This window comes from Panthera leo, chromosome F2 (genome assembly GCF_018350215.1).
Source record: "Panthera leo isolate Ple1 chromosome F2, P.leo_Ple1_pat1.1, whole genome shotgun sequence".
Lineage (NCBI taxonomy): Eukaryota > Metazoa > Chordata > Mammalia > Carnivora > Felidae > Panthera > Panthera leo.
The window spans coordinates 52,029,077-52,045,866 of NC_056695.1; the positions used below are offsets into that span (position 1 = coordinate 52,029,077).

General features: G+C 35.9%; 2 long non-coding RNA genes across 4 annotated transcripts in view; one reads left to right on the forward strand and one right to left on the reverse strand.

Annotated features, from left to right (window-relative positions):
- LOC122210808 overlaps positions 1-14,070 on the reverse strand; it is a 69,398-nt gene extending 55,328 nt beyond the window's left edge. For both annotated transcript variants that reach the window (XR_006198262.1, XR_006198261.1), the window contains exon 1: positions 13,878-14,070. This is a non-coding gene — a long non-coding RNA (uncharacterized LOC122210808). The remainder of the gene's footprint in view (positions 1-13,877) is intronic.
- Positions 1-16,790, forward strand: part of LOC122210807 — a 180,062-nt gene that overhangs the window by 115,444 nt on the left and 47,828 nt on the right. Inside the window, exon 5 of one of the 2 annotated variants that reach the window (XR_006198259.1) lies at positions 14,064-14,221. This is a non-coding gene — a long non-coding RNA (uncharacterized LOC122210807). The remainder of the gene's footprint in view (positions 1-14,063; positions 14,222-16,790) is intronic. The other variant, XR_006198260.1, reaches the window with a different exon arrangement.

Sequence of the window (16,790 nt, forward strand, 5' to 3'; positions counted from 1 at the left end):
AAAGACTTAAAAATTCAATGAATTCAACCCAATACTTGAAAATTTCAGGTTAGTAAAGATTTGTAAGCCATTTAAATTTTACCTATAAACCATTTTATCTATTCAACCTACTTGTTCTTAACAATTACCCATGAAAACTTCATAAGTCAGGCAAAATCAACCATCCTTTTAAGTCATTTTTTTTTTTTTTGCTGATAAATAATAGATGCAATATGAATGAAACTAATACATTTAGGTAGAATAAAAGGCTGATTATCTATATGATATCTGATGTTGATAACTCCAAAAGACATACCTATTTTAATTAAACCAACAAACCTAAACTAGTTTTAAGACCATTCTTCCAGGTTACATGAACTTTCAAAACATTTGGTTAGTCTTTATCTAAGTTTTAGAATGTCCAATTTTTATAAGCACTTGCTTTTTAACAATTAAATAGAACTCTTTCACAAATTTACTTTTTCAATACCAACCAGAAGTAGAAAAAACATCTCACATGACACACATGGACACATATACACAAAGATGCAAACAAAATCTAGTCTTTGTTTCATTAATATTTTTGGAGAGGACATTAAAGGCCCAATTTCTAAATATCTCTTTTATTAAAATAAATCTAATTGCAAGGTATTAGTATAATCTACAGACCTATTAATTAGTCATTTCCATTTTCCAACCTGACATGGCAAGTTTTGTCCAAATATGACAAAAGGTGCAGAAACAAACCAAAGAAATCCTAAAATTCCTCTATGAGCATTGATTCCTCCCCAAAAGTTGGAGCTTTCATTGACTGAACCAAAAGTCTTCATAGTTTCTTTCTAGTTCTGTTCCCAGTCTTTTTTTAAATATTTGTGTGTGTGTGTGTGTGTGTGTGTGTGTGTGTGTGTGTGTGTGTGTAAGAGAGAGAGAGAGAGAGAGAGAGAGTGAATGGGGTTGGGGCAGAGAGAGAGGGAGAGAAAATCCCAAGAAGGTTTCATGCTGTCAGTACACAGCCTGAATGAAGCAGGGCTCAAACTCACAAACTGAAATCATGACCTGAGCTGAAATCAAGAGTTGGCCACTTAACCTAGTGAGCCACCCAGTGCCCCATTTTTTCTTGTTTCTCAACCTAGTTAAGGTTGCTTAGCCTTATGGACAGCTTTCTTTGTGTGCATAAGAAAAATGATTTAGACCTGTCAAAAAATCCCATTGGGCAATCTGAGACTTCAATCCATCTAAGTTATTCCCATCTAGCGAACATTACTGGTAACCCACAACAGCTTGAATAAAAATATCTTCAAATTAAGGAGATCCAGATATCAGGAGAACTCAACAGCGACACCTGTGAGGTGCTGAGAAGTTAAAGGGGCACAAAGGGCCTGTGCTGGTACTGAGCACCGAGTTCTAGATGACCCCCAGGTGTGAATTGCTGTGATATCTTGCCAACTACACCAAGAAATGTCAGCACAAACCGAACAAATCTTTTAGAATCTTTAAAAGTATGAAAGAGATTTATTTGAGTCCAAGTTAGGACAGCTGCCTGGGAAACATGCTCTTCATAAGGAAGAAAGTGTTCTGGAGAATGAACAGTTTTTACAGGGGTATATACCTTTACATCTTGTAAAAGCACAAAAGATTATGGATTAGCATATAGACAGAACTCATGAGTTTTCTCACAAGGGTAAGCAGGGAATAGAAGTGTTATTCAGTATCTCAAGAACAAGATGGTTTTCCTTTCAGCTATTCATTCACAAAGCAGATATGCAATGCATGGTTGGTGAGTCATAAATCAGGCTTTTGGTTTCAACAAAGTTTATATACAGTCACGTTGACTTAGAAATAAATCTAGGAAGGGGGCATGTGGGTGGCTCAGTTGGTTAAGCATCACTCTTCATTTTAGTTCAAGTCATGATCTCATGGGTTTGTGAGTTCAAGCCCTGTGTAGGGCTCCACAGTGCCAGTGTGGAGACTGCTTTGGATTCTCTGTCTCTCCCTCTCCCTTCCCCTGCTTCTGCACACACTCTCTCTCAAAATACTTAAACTTAAAAAAATCTAAAATGGATTCCCTTGTATATCAGACCTTTAGCGAATTTTTCTACTAATATAAATAATTGATGTGAATTCATGCAACATAACCACACCAACACTAGTGAATCCACTATTTGAAAACTAGAATGTTATTATAAGGGGCAAGGGCAGGCCACCCCAAGATGGGCCACTTTGGCATGAACATTATTCTGAATTAAAAAGTAATCTAAACCCATCAGATTCAGAAAAAGCTCTTTACCTCCCCCTCAGCATCCTTATACCAGAGAGAGAGCTATTAACAGAGGTTCCTCTTTACCTAAGAAACTTTTATCTACATAATTGGGCAAACTTTGATTTCCAAACATCTCCTTTCACCTTGTACTAATAGTCTTTCTCCCCCTTGTATCCTCAGATCTCTACCCCTCTCCTTAGCTCATGTAAGCCTCATGTTGCCTGTCTTTGGAAATTCCATGTCTGTATAAATTCCCTGTACATATACTATTAAATTTGATTTTCTCCTGTTAATCTGTCTCATGTCAATTTGATTCTAAGTTCAGCTAGAAGGACACTCTAGGGTAGAGGAAATTTTCCCTCCCCAACATCTTTGAGTTGTATGTATATTCCTCCAAAATTCCATTTCTCTACCTCCCTTCCAGAAGTAACTGACATATTGCCTTCTCTTCTAAAATAAAATTTTCACATATATAGCAATCCTTAAATAAAAAGCCATTTGTAAACATTTATAGCATGTAATTTAATTATATATGTGTACATATCACATATTATGTAACTACTAATATGTAATTTTCTTCTATTTACTCTTTTCACTCAACGTTTTTGATTCATATATCTTGTCAGTAGCTGTAATTCATTTTCACAGCTACATAATATTCTGTGACTATGTCATAATGAATTCATCCAGTTTTGTCAGATTTTTGTTACCTGATTTTTTTTCTATTATTTCAATCATTGTTGTCAATTATAAAACTCTTGTACATATCTTCTAGGACTCATATGCAAGTTTCTCTAGGTCTTTTTTCTAGGAGTAAAATTCCTGAATTATAGGTAAGTTCATGATGCAATTTAAAAATTATTGTTTTCCAATAATTTGGAAATAGCTTCTAGAGCTATATATATTTGTCATTAATTCCTTGCCAATAATAGATACTATCAGAATTTTAAATTTAATGTAACATAAATGTAATTTAATGTAATATAAATAAAATTATGTCTTTTGATTTTAATTTACACTTCTATGATTACTAATGGGACTAAGCCATTATTATTTCCTCTCATTTGAAATGCCTGTTTGGTCATTTATTGGTTTTGTTTGTTTTGTGGGGTGAGGGTATTTGTCTTTTTCCTGTTGATTCATAAGAGTAATTTTGCTTAATGGATACTAATATTTTGTTTAATCTATATGTTGCAAATGGTTCGCAGTTTATTCCTATTTTATTTATGGTGGTCTTTGATAAATAGAATTTCTTTCTATTAGTGTAGTTAAGTTTATCAATATTTTTTCACTTAAGATTAATATTTTCCCTATTCTGAGATTAAAAAAATTATCTTCATATTTTCTTCCAAAAGTTTCCCTTTGGAGTGAAAATGTTAATTACCTGGAATTTCATAATATATATTATAAAATAAGCTATACATTTTATTGTTTTTCATAGAATTAGCTTATTTCCTTCCTCCAGTTATCAGTAATATATCCTCTTTGTCATTACCAAGATCTGTTATGCAAAGGTATGTTTCTGGGCTCTCTATTCTACTGAGTATTCTATTCCACTTGGTAACTGGTCTCTCCTTGAGTGAATATTGCACTATATTTATTTATATAGCTTTATAATAAAGCTTGGTATCTAGAAATACAATTTTTCCCACCTTATCTTTCTTTAGTTATGCTTTGCCCATCTTGGGGCCTTTGCTTTTTCAAATAAGTTTTAGAATTAATATGTCAAATTCCTCAAAATCCCTATTAAATTTTGATTAAGTCTGTAGTGAAATTTAAGGAGAACTGACATTTTTATGGGTGACCATCCATAAACTTAATATGTTTTATGATTTGTATTTGAATAAAATTTTAAATCTTTCTTTTTGTACATCTTTAAAAAATATTTCATTGTAGTTATTTTTGATATTATAAATATGTACTTTAAATTATGCTTTCTAAACTTATAGCTAATGTATATTTTATTCAGGCACCTTGATAAACACTAATTCTAATATTTTGTTGGTAGATGATTTGCTTTTGGTTTCTATGTAGAAAATCATATAATCTGTTAATGGTGATTTAATTTTTTTAATTTTTTTTTAAATTTATTTTGAGAGAGCATGAGCAGGGCAGGGGTAGAAAGAGAATTCCAAACAGGCTCCGTGCTGTCAGTGCAGAGCCCAAGGATGGTGAAATCATGACCTGAGCTGAGATCAAGAGTCAGACACTCAATTGACTGAGCTGCCCAGGTACTCCAATAGCGATATTTTAGTTTCTTTCCATATTTATAGTAACTCTTTTCTTACTAACTAGATTGGCCTTCCAGTACATTTGGCTATTGAGCACCAGAAATGTAGCTGGTTTGAGCAACTGAATTTGTCACTTATTTTTCAAATTGTAGTGTGTGGCTAATAGATACTGTATTGGACAATGTAAATCTAGTATTTTTGTTCTGTCTTAGCACAGAAGTTAGTCATTTTATTATTTACATTATTTCTTTTTAGGTTAATCTACATGTTAATCAAGGAAATTGTTAAACATTTCTTCTTGTATTTTATAACTTATTTCTAGAATCTTTAAGTACATCATTTAGAATATATGTTAGTAAAGGTCTGTTGGTGATAAACTCTGGGTTTTTATTTTTTGTAAATATTATTTTGATAATGACTTTCAAAAAGAATTTTTATGACACAATTCTAAGTTGATAGTTATTTCTCTCTGCATTTTGAAGATACTGCTCTAAAGACTTTTGGCTTTCACTGAAGCTGTTGAGAAATCTACTGTTAGATTGTTCTCTTTCTTATAAGTGTTCTGGTTTTTTCTCTAGTTGTCTTTTAGACACTTCCTTTATCTTTGGTGTTCTGAAATTTTACTATTATATAGTTTACATGTAGATTCCTTTGGTTATTCTGTTTGGTAAATATTGTGTATCTTATACCTACAGTTTCTGTCTATCATAAGTACTCAGCCATTCTCAGCCTACTTCTCAACCCTTCTCTGTCTCTTTTGCATTCTTTCTGTGTTATTTTTCAGAAACTATAATTACATGTATGTTTTGCCTTCTTGTGTCTATTTTTTCTTCAATAGTTCTTAATCTTGGGGCACCTGGGTGGCTCAGTTGGTTAAGCATCTCTTGATTTTGGCTCAGGTTATGATCTTACAATTAGTGAGTTGGAGTCCCGCATCAGGCTCTATTAGTGCAGAGCCTGCTTGGGATTCTCTTTCTTTCCTCTCTCTCTGCCTCTTTCCTGCTCATGCTCTCTCTCAAAATAAATAAATAAACTTAACAAAAATAGTTCTTAATCTTCATTTTATATTTTCATGTTCTTGTTTCTAGTTGTCTCTTTAGTTGTCTAATAGTATTTAATATAGCCACTGAGCTTTAATTTTAATTAATCTATTTTTCATTTATAAAACTTCTACTTGGTCTTTTTACAGTCTGCTTGGTTAAGTATCTCCAAGTTTTGGCCATTTAAATTTGATTTTTCATTGTTTCTGAGGACTCTCACTCATGGTGGCCTATTTCATTCATTGTTAGGTGATTTCTAAAAATCAAGCTTATTTTAATTAAATAATTTTGAGAATTCTGAATGTTCAATGTATGGTGACTTTCTGCCACATAAGTTTTGCATTTGCTTCACTGGAGCCAAAAGCATACATAACTGCAACTACTTTGGCTCCGATGCAGCATTCTACCCTAATGTTCAGCACCCTCACCTTGCAGAATGTCTAGGTATCTTCTAAGCTCAGAAATGCTACTAGATATGGGGAAACTTTTGTAATTGTTTATTGGCACTATTCAGAATTTAACTCACTGTTCTTTTTCTTCTTCCTCCCACTTTCTCTTTCTTCTCATCTTGGGAGACTTCCTGTAGTTTTCTTTTCTTGTCTTTGTTTTTTTCTTTTTTTTTCTGAGCCCAACTCTACTTTAAAAAATAATGTTGTAGTTATGCAGAATCAACTTGCACTGCTGTAAGAGAATCATTTGTATTCTGTTAACATCAGAAGTTAGTGCAGGACTTTTATTCAATAGCATATAGATATCTTATTACACAGCCTCCAGCACTGGAATTAGATTGATTGACTTGTTTTCTTCATATGCTAGACTCTGAGCTTCACGTAAATCTAATCAGATAATTACCTTAATAAAATATGGACAAAATACTAAATTATATCTGAAAAGGAGGGGCACCTCACTGGCTCAGTCAGTAGAGCATGCAACTCTTGATCTCAAGGTCATGAGTTTGAGCCCAACGCTAGGGTTAGAATAAAAAAAATTACATCTGAAAAGGAAATATAAGTTTTACATTTATGGTCTTCCTCAGGGAAATAGATTTCCTAAAAGATTGTAGATATGTTTCATTTTTCCTAAATTCATCTTTCTGGACTATATTGTCTAAGATTACAGAAGAAGGTATCATGTGGAAGGAATACTGAATTTGGGGCCAGGAAAAAAACCTATAATCCCGGGTTAGACACTAAATATATTATTTTCAACAATGTAATTAACTTTTATGAGCCTGTATTTCCTCATTTGTATAATGGAGGTAATTTCTATTTCATAGTTATTACAAGAATTAAACAAAATAGTATATATGGAGTTACCCATGACAATGTCCAGTAATGGAGAGCAGAATATGCTGCCCCCAAATCTGCCTTTTTGGCATAAATATTATTTTGAAATGCTTATTCTTATTTTTTTAATGTTTATTTATTCTGAGAGAGCATGACTGGGAGGAGGAAGAGAGAGAGAATTCCAAGTAGGCTCCGTGCTCTCAGCTCAGAGCCAGATGTGAGCTCAGTCCCACAAAGTGAGATCTTGACCTGAGCTGAAATCAAGAGTCAGACACTTAACCAAATGAGCCTCCCAGGTGCCCCAAGCTGCTTATTCTTAAGAGACAGCAGACACATGAGAAGGTCTAAAAGCCAAGTAGAAGTTAACCCTTTTGTAAGGGACATTTTTTTATATGGGTGTTTCTCTGTATCAAGTAAAGAAAAATAACTAAATATCTAGAAATTTTTAGCAGTGGAAAAGGCAACAACTTAAATCCATATAGTGTTATATCCTTTTTTGCTTTGCCTGATAGCCTCCCTTATAATTGTCTTCCTTCCCCATCCATTTTTTATCTTTATTTGGTGGCTTAAGTGATTTTAGGGGAGTTACTCAGTTTTCTTGGATATCTCCCATGTATACAAGAGGCATGCATGGAATTAAAATTCTGTTTTTCTCCTGTTAACCTGTATTTTATTAGAGGGTTGTCTAAGTCAGGAATCTAAGTCAGAGGTATCTACAGGGTAGAGGGAAAATTATTTTTCTTCCCCTACAGTTTGATGACCCATGATGGGACCCATTGCAACACTATAGTTGCTCCAGAGCCTGTGGATAGGATCCTGGAAGACTAGCAGAGAGTAAGCAAAGTCAGCTCTCCTGGATCTATCTCTGTATACCTGATTGAGAGGAGAAGGTAAAAAACAAACCGTGGGAGCCTGGGTGGTTCAGTTAGTTAAGCATCCAACTTCAGCTCAGGTCATGATCTCACAGGTTCGTGAGTTTGAGCCCCCAGTCAGGCTCCATGCTGACAGCATGGCCCCTGCTTGGGATTCTCTCTCTTTCTGTCCTCCCCACTATTTCTGTCTCAAAAAATAAACAAAACAAACAAACAAACCAAAACCCCTTATCCTTTATTTTCCAAATTTAGATTAACAGGAGAAAAAATTTGTGTGAATTAGTTTCTTGGGTATAGTGACTCTTGTAAAGATTTTTGTTATGAGTACTCTTGTTTTCTATTCCCTCTCAGAGATGTCATTATATGATTTTGTCTCTCTTGTTATAAGGTGAAGAACCACAGGCAAGAAGAGGTTTCCTTTTGTCTTGTTCTACATCTTAAGAGCATGACTTTGTGACTGGTGAGGAAATTCTCTCTTGTCTCACCCAGCTGAATTAGGCAGGGCATCCAAGATGCAAGGTGGCAAGCAGCATTCTCTTTGACCAAGCTAGCTCTCAGGGGAGTTTATCTTTAGGGATTCTGGTCCTTAAGAAGCCTTTGTCATCTGAACATTTGTTGTTAATGCTGCCAAAGTTCCATTCTAGTAGCACCTGCCCAGTGTCACAGATTAGCAGGGCTACGGCTGCAGGCATCTCATGGTTTTGTGAAAGAACAGAGATGTTATTTTTACTAAAACCATTCTTATGGCCTGCAACAATAGTTCTTTTCTTTCTTAGGCTAACTGTGAAGGTGAACTTTTTGGATCAGGGGGGCTGTGTCTTCTGTGCCCTCTTGTGGGATGACTTTTGCATCCATAGTCAAGTCATAAGAAGTCTTAGTAGTTTGAGTTGCTATTGAAATGAATGTACCATTGAAGATCTTTGTCAGTGGCCAGACAGTGCATCTTTTGAACTGCAGGAAATTTTTAGAGAGCTCTCATCCTAAACAATTTTTTATTGGGACCAATAGAAAGATGACGTTATACAAAGTTTTTTTTTAACCTCCAATTTCATAAAATCCTACCAAATTTAGAGAAGAGTTGGATCAGTGGACATTCACAACTCTACTCACAGGGAACTTGATTGGCTGATAAGGAGTGTTCTCCCTACCTTTTATACCGCAGTTATCTGACAAATCAGATTGCCACATGGGGAAAATGCCTCTCACAGAGAAAACAGATGAATTTCTCCCAGACCCTCTTACAAATGATCAGAAAATGTCTCAGTTGGAAGCCAATGTGCACAGGCTGATAGACACATTAGAAGAGGTTTTCCTTCTAAAGCAAATTGGTCTAAGGTTGAATTGTACTCCCAGGGGAAAAAAAAAAGGTAATCATGTATACAGACTTTATAAAGTCATATGGCATTAAACGCTGAAGCTCTAGAATGTAGGCATCTTTTGATTTCCATCTTAGTTGGAAATCTCTCTGGTGTAAAGATAATGTATTTGATATCCAGGTGCTGACTCACCCATCCATTTAGGCCACAGTCCAAATGTTTGAGGAATTAGAAACTCTTTGTCTTAAAAATCTTTATAAAACCCGAAATGCAGCTCTAGAAGCAATTCAAAGCCCACTTATTGTTACCAATTGCCAAACCTCCCCTATTTATCTTAAAATGCTTGCAGATATTGTAAAAAAAAAATCAGAACATTGGGAATAAGAATTGTCCTGCCCTTAAGAAGGAAAAATTTAAATAGTAATTATGCTAGACATCTGATAACAGTCAGATATACCAAAACTCCACCTTGGAGAAACTTGGATATCCTTTTCTCTGTGCCTTTGAGATATGCCTTCCTACCCTGTCTTCTCTGGATGATGACAGCTATTTCTTTGAAAGGGAAACTTTGGGGGAAATGGTCTCATCAGGAGGGGGAAAAAGGAGCTAATTAAAAATCTGGCAAATAGGGGTGCCTGGGTGGCGCAGTCGGTTGAGCGTCCGACTTCAGCCAGGTCACGATCTCACGGTCCGTGAGTTCGAGCCCCGCGTCGGGCTCTGGGCTGATGGCTCAGAGCCTGGAGCCTGTTTCCGATTCTGTGTCTCCCTCTTTCTCTGTCCCTCCCCCGTTCATGCTCTGTCTCTCTCTGTCCCAAAAATAAAAAAAAAAAAAAAAAAAAAAAATCTGGCAAATAAAAAATCTTGTCTTTTCCACAAATGTTACTAAAATAGCTTTAGCCATCTGAGCAAGTAAACTTATTTCATCTTCCAGAAACACATTTTGGATCCAACTGCTCGTGAGTTTTAGACTGTACTTGACTCATGGCTAAAATTTTAGAACAAAAGCTATAAGATCTGTGTCTGTATGATTATATATGTCTATGTGTGTATGTTACATATGTGGTATTTTTCTACCTCCAGATGGCATTACCAAAACTAATTTGTATAAGCTACATTTGGTTGGCTTGAAGGAAAATGCTTATATGGATTGGGTATCCCAAAATTTCCAGAAATGTAACAACCAATCCTCAGGTTTTCCAAGTTCATATGATTTAGAATAATCTTCTGTAAATAAAAACTAGTTGAAGTTTGTTGGTTTAATTAAAATAGGCACATCTTCAGAGTTACTAGCATTAAACATAATGCAGATGTGCCACTTTTATTGTACCTGGGTTTACTAGTCAAATAAGATCATGTTATTTCCGTTAGAAAATTTGTCAGCAAGAGAAAAATAAGATGGCTTAACTCTGTCTAATGTCTCAAAATTCTCGTGAGCAATGTTAATATGATTATTAAAAACAGTGAATTACATAGATCTAGGTGGAATGAAAGTTTATAAATAAACTTTCCAACAATGAAGAGGTTTTATAGGATAGGACTACTTTGAAATAGCTCTCAAAATCTTTTCAGTAACTTTAGGTCTTAAACTTTTGCTAAGTGATGGAAAATCATTGAATATCAGTATCAATTCTGAGTAAGATAAAATACTGAACATTAATTATTGAACAATGATTTATCTCCTTTCGTTTCTTATTACCAAAAAAAAAAAAAAACAACTGAAGTTATTTGGGTCTGTTAGTTAACAGGTCTTGTGCCACATTGGAAAAAGAGGGATATACTTTTAGAAATTATGAAATATAATCATAAGTTTGCCAATTTAAAGAATTCTGGTGTAACAGTTCACGATTGCTTAGTTCTGAGTTTTCACTAGAAATTAAGGCTTCTAAGGGTTAGGAATTCGAATTAATATATGTGATTAGAACTACTAGCAATAGTAAGAGAATCTATTTTCTGTTGGTATACAGGGCAAGTAGGATGTTTTAGGGTAAGAAAAGTTACAAGATATGGAGATACATTTTTGTCAAGGGAAATAAAAGTAATTTTGTCCTAAAGAATAACTGGTTATTTCAGAATGGGAAAGAAGAGAATAAAGAACAAGAGGCTAGCTAAAACTGGATTGTCATGGGATGTCTGGGTGGCTCAGCTGGTTGAGCATAGGACTCTTGATTTTGCCTTGGATCACAATCTTGTATTTCGTGGGATGGAGCCCTGTGTTGGAGGCATGAAGCCTGTAGGGATTCTCTCTCTTCCTATTTCTCTGACCCTCCCTCATATTCTCTTTCTCCCAAAATAAATAAATAAACATTAAAACAATAAATAAATTTGAAATGTCATTATAAGGCTTTTAAAAAAAAGCTTGGATAGCAATAGTGTACTTATGTAAAACTAAAATTTAACTTTGTCCTTGTAACAGCTGAAAGAAACTTTGCTTGGGCTATTGGTCTGCTCTTGATAAGAGACTAAAAGATTTTTCTTTACCTTTTCAGTGATCTGCCTCAAAAGCTAAGGTTTTATACTTGATGTTGCTTCATCACGTTTTTGGTTACCTAAGAAAACTGAATCTTCTCCACATTAAAGAGTTAGGTTTTGCTCTCAAGTTTCTATATAGAATTCTGTATTTACCTTTAAATCTTTTATTCTCACTTTGATTAAACAGTGTTTCATAATGGTCTGTGATCCTATTTATTCAAATGTCTGAAACCTTTTGATATTTTTGACAAAAATCACAAAATCAAATTCTAAATGAAGTCTTTTTGACTAACTTTGGAACATCTCAACAGGTTTACTCGCCTTTTGAAAAGAGAGATGTTACACTAATTAGGTTTATTGGACATGTTAAATCATATAGAAAGCATTGTCAAATAAGAAACAGTAAACCTTCTTTACACCATATTTGGAGGAGTATATGTTAATATAAATATTCTAGAATTCTATGAAATTCCTAGAAATCTGATATGTTTTGGCTTAATATTATTATTAGTCATAGTTCTAGTTATTGTGAAATGTATGTCAGAAATAACCAGATTTCCTTTTCAATTACATTATAATAAATTCTCATTACATCTTTAACCATGCCATTTTTAAGTCTTTTTATTATTTACAGACAGTTATTATTTTACTTTGATTCTCTTGCAAAAGTGTTTTCAAGGAGATCCGTGGAAAGGATTTTGACAAATACAGTTTTCTGATAACTTTCATATCATACCACTAAAGTGGGAAAGAATTTATAGAACCCTAATGGAGAAAGTGATGGATTCATAACACTACTAACAAAAGATGAAAATCAAGAATTAAATACATGGGACTGAATGAATTCATAAGGATGTCTTTTTGTTTGAAACTTTGCTGGTTCATTAATGTTTTTTATTTCCAGATTTAATGAGATTTTTCTCTCATCTATGACAATAGTTTGGTAAATTTTACCTTTGTAACCAGAATTGAAACAATTTTATTTTCTCCCTACTGGATGCCTTTAGAATTTAGAAATTTATTTATTTTTTTTAACATTTATTTATTTTTGAGACAGAGAGAGACAGAGCATGAACAGGGGAGGGGCAGAGAGAGAGGGAGACACAGAATCTGAAACAGGCTGCAGGCTCTGAGTGGTCAGCACAGAGCCCGACACAGGGCTTGAACTCATGGGCCGTGAGATCATGACCTGAGCCGAAGTCGGACGCTTAACCGACCAAGCCACCCAGGCGCCCCTAGAATTTAGAAATTTATAAAGTTCAGTAAGAACCTGCTCTCTTTGTAATAGGTCACAATTGGAAACAATTGATTGAAATATCATATTTGAGAGTAATGTGCATAGATCAGATATGATTAGAGATTTTTAAGGATCTAAGGTTGACTTTATGGAAACAAGAAAGCCCCTTGAAAAAATAATTTCCTACCTTGCTTATAAGTGTTCCCATCAGCCCTACCAAGTGAGTAAATTATGTGACCAGAATCACAGAATATCTTGGGGACTTTGAGAAGAGAGGAATTTACCCAAATCTATAGGTATTGCAGGCAAAGTCTAAGGCAGAGTCCTACCCTGAAAAGGCTTTTAAATGCCTAATCTGAGATTCTGATGAAAAATTCCATATTCCTTATGAAAAGTTCCAGCAAAGCAGACAAAAAGAACCTATATGATCAATCACTGTTCTAGTTGCACTAATATAAATAATCATGCCACGTTTAAAGTAAACTTATTTTGCAAACAATTTACTGCCTGTGGTTATTATTGGTAGAAATGAGGGTGATTGTAGAATAAAACTTCAGTTTCAGTAGAAACTATAACATCCCTTTGTGGATACTAGTTAATGCTGTTAACTATCTTTAAGGGTTTGTTTTCTACCTGTAAACTGGGCTGGATCCTGATTTTTTCTAGTTTCCTCAAATGTTTGGCCAAAACTTTCAAACTAATGTTTCCAATTTTCTTCCACTTTTTTTGACCTGGAGTCACTAAGAACAACACTTTACCTTTTCCCAAAGCACTCTGCATTGAAATTGAATGACTACATATAAACTTTAGAAAAACCACAACATCTCATTTATGGACAATCTTTATGCCTGGTGATGTATGACCCATTCAAAAACATCAACAGAAACATTCAACCTGCAAACCAGAAAAGCCTGTCAGATTGCCACTGCCTATTCTCACTCCATCTGAAGATGCTTCAAGCTGGACATTTAGAAACTAGGGGTCATGGTCAGGCTACCCTAAGATGGGCCACTTTGGCATGAATGTAGTTTTGAGTTAAAATTAAAACTTAATAGATTCAGGAAAAGCTCTTTACCTCCCCCTCAACTGCCCACCTATATCAGAAAAAGAGGAATCTCTGTAAATAGCTCTCTAAGAAATTGACCTGCAAAATAGGGTATCCTTTTTTCCCAAACATCTTCTCTTACCTTCCCGTTAGTGATCATCCTCCCACTTTGTATCCTCAAATCCTTATGCCTCTCCTTAGCTCAGGATATCCTATAAACCTCATGTTGCCTGTCTTCAGAATTTCAGGTCTCTGTGGATTCTCTGTCCATTTGATACTAAATTTGATTTTCTTTTGTTAATATGTCTCTTGTCAATTTGTTTCTTAGTCCAGCCAGAAGTGCCTTGAACAGAGAAAATTCTTCCTCTCCAACAGTTGGCACACTCAACAGGACACCACTCACCTGACACCCTGCAGTAGCTGAGAGATCCTTGAGAAATCTGACAAACAGCTGACAAAAGGTAGAGATTTCAGGAGGCTGACATGGTAAGAAATCTTATCTGTGGAGTCTGATGGAGCAAGAGTGGTACAGGTACTTTTTCTCTCCTAAGTTTAGATTAGCAGCAGAAAATACTTTTTGGAACTGGATTTTTGCATTTAGTGGCTCTTTGGTTAAATTTGGTATGGTAGTTGGTTACTAATCCATTTCCTCCCATGGATGGTCTTCCTTTTTCTTTCCTTTTCTTTCTTTCTTTCTTTCTTTCTTTCTTTCTTTCTTTCTTTCTTTCTTTCTTTCTTTCTTTCTTTTGTTGTTTGTCATAAAAATGTCAATGTTCACAGTTCTCATCAGACCAGCATCTGTTTAGACAAGCTTTGCTGTGGTTAAAGCCTTCTGGTAAGGAATAATCTTGGAAGCGAAAGCTGCAAAATTGGCGGCACAGGTCAAGCACTTAAAAGCTGGTAGGGTGTTTACCACCTAACTCACAAACTACTGTGTTAGGATGAGTTGGTCATGGAATGGGTTAGATTGACATTAGGTCACCCATCGACCTCAAGAAAACTTCCATGCAATGAGGTTACTGTAAAACCACACATGTTCTCAGCCCTGCAGTACATCCCTCCTAGGTATTAGTGTGGCTCCAAGAGACCCAAGGCTTAGCCAAAAGAAAAACCAGATGAGGCTTTTCTTTTCATCTCATTCTATGTTCTAAGAGATTGGCTTTGTGACCAGTGGGATAGATGCACTTACCAGGGTACACCTTGGCGGCCAAATAGACTGGGGATCCAAGTCTTTCTATTTTTGTCCAGCTGTGCTGGCTCTCCAAGGTGTTTGTCATGAGAGGCTCCAGCCCATAGGAACCTTTGTGAGCTCAGCCTTTGTTGCTTGTTAGTTCTGGAAAGTCCCAATTTAATAGCACCTGCTCAGTGTCACAGATGAGCAGGTCTGTGACTGAAGGCATCTCATGATTTGTGGAAGTTTAGAGACACCATTTTCATTACACCTTCCTTACCACCTGTGCAACAAAGTCCTCTTCTTTCTTCAACTAATTTGCAGAGTAAAGTTCTGGAACTTGGAGACTCCCTCAGCTATGCCCTGTTAGGATATCTATTACATATTTAGTTAAACCATTAAAAGGCTTATTGATTTAAGTTGCTAATAATAGATCCTACTTGCCAATAGTCAGATGCTGGATCCTTTAAGTTGGTTATATTTAAAAGAAAAATATTCTTTATGGAGAGTTCACAATTGTGTTGTTTGTATAATGGCTAACCTTAGGGTCTCTCATGAGAAAAAGAAGAAATTAGACTTAAGTGTCCACTTCCAACATAAATTCTCTTTCTCTACAAGATTTAAAGGAAACACCCCAACCTCATTTCTAGGTTCAAGTATACAGGTTGCTCATGTAAATGCTGAAAACCAGGAAATGAATTTAACAAAATCACCCAAGAGTAGCACTGAAGCTTGCTTTGCTGCTACCTTCCAGGGCTCTATAATCAGGTTCTGCCAGTTTCAGACTTCCCTATGCAATGTCCTTTGCAGGTGTATCCTAGACATCCCCTGGCCCCCAGCTGCCACTGCAAGAGTTCATGTCCCCTTGTTACAGCAAATACTTCGTGCCCAGGAAGAGACAAGGCACATGCACTTGGGAAATGAGCAGAAGACTGTTTATTTCTCACCAGTGCCAGCCCAGCAAAGTCACCTCCAAAGGCTCAGCTCTGAACCTTGGCATCTGCCTCCTTTTATGGCTGGGATGGTAGGGGACTGAGAGACAAAAGAAAAAGGAGAGGGGACACTTATCAGTGGTGCTACATGAGTAGTTGGAGGCAAGAAAGATTACAGAAGCCAAAGGTATGCAAGGGGTGTATGCAGCCCCAGACATCTGGCTGACCTGTTTTATCTTGTTTTTAGTAGCTTTTCTTCTCATTCCACCCTCTTGATTCTTAAGCTGCTGTAGCAGACTTAGAGAAAATCAATTTATGGGGTCCAGGGAACCCTTTGCTGCCATGGGAGGAGGGGCTAAGACCATTCTGGCTTCTTTCTGCTGGATAAGGACATGGAAGGGAGGGGCCAGGCATCTAGTGTTCTTCATCATCCAAAGGAGAGTAGCGACAGCTAGAACGGTCCAACTGGAGCATCATCTGGACTTTTATAGCTTCTGGATGAGAGGAAACAAACCTGGGGAGCATATTAAGAATACAAGGACCAAATAGGAGGGTTATGAAAAGCATTAGGAGAGGACCAGCTAAAAGGAGGAGCCAAAAGGCCCAATTCCATATGTTACTCCAAGAGTTTCATGAATCTGCTAGTTCCTGTCTTCATCTGTTGATTCGCTTCCTTAACTGCTGGACCATATCTCAGACTAGCCCTGATTGGTTGACAGAGAAGCACCATTCTTCATTTAGGAAGAGACATAATCCTCCCCTTTTGGCAGTTAGCAGGTCCAGCCCTCTTCTATTTTGTAAGACTACCACTGCTAGGGAGTCTACTTGGTCTTGTAAAACCATCAGAGATTTGGTAACATGTTTTATGTCATCTGTTAGGTCCATGATAATAAGTGGTTGAAGAGATCAGGTTTGTTTCCTCTACTATTCCAGTGCCCACCCTTTTCGTTAT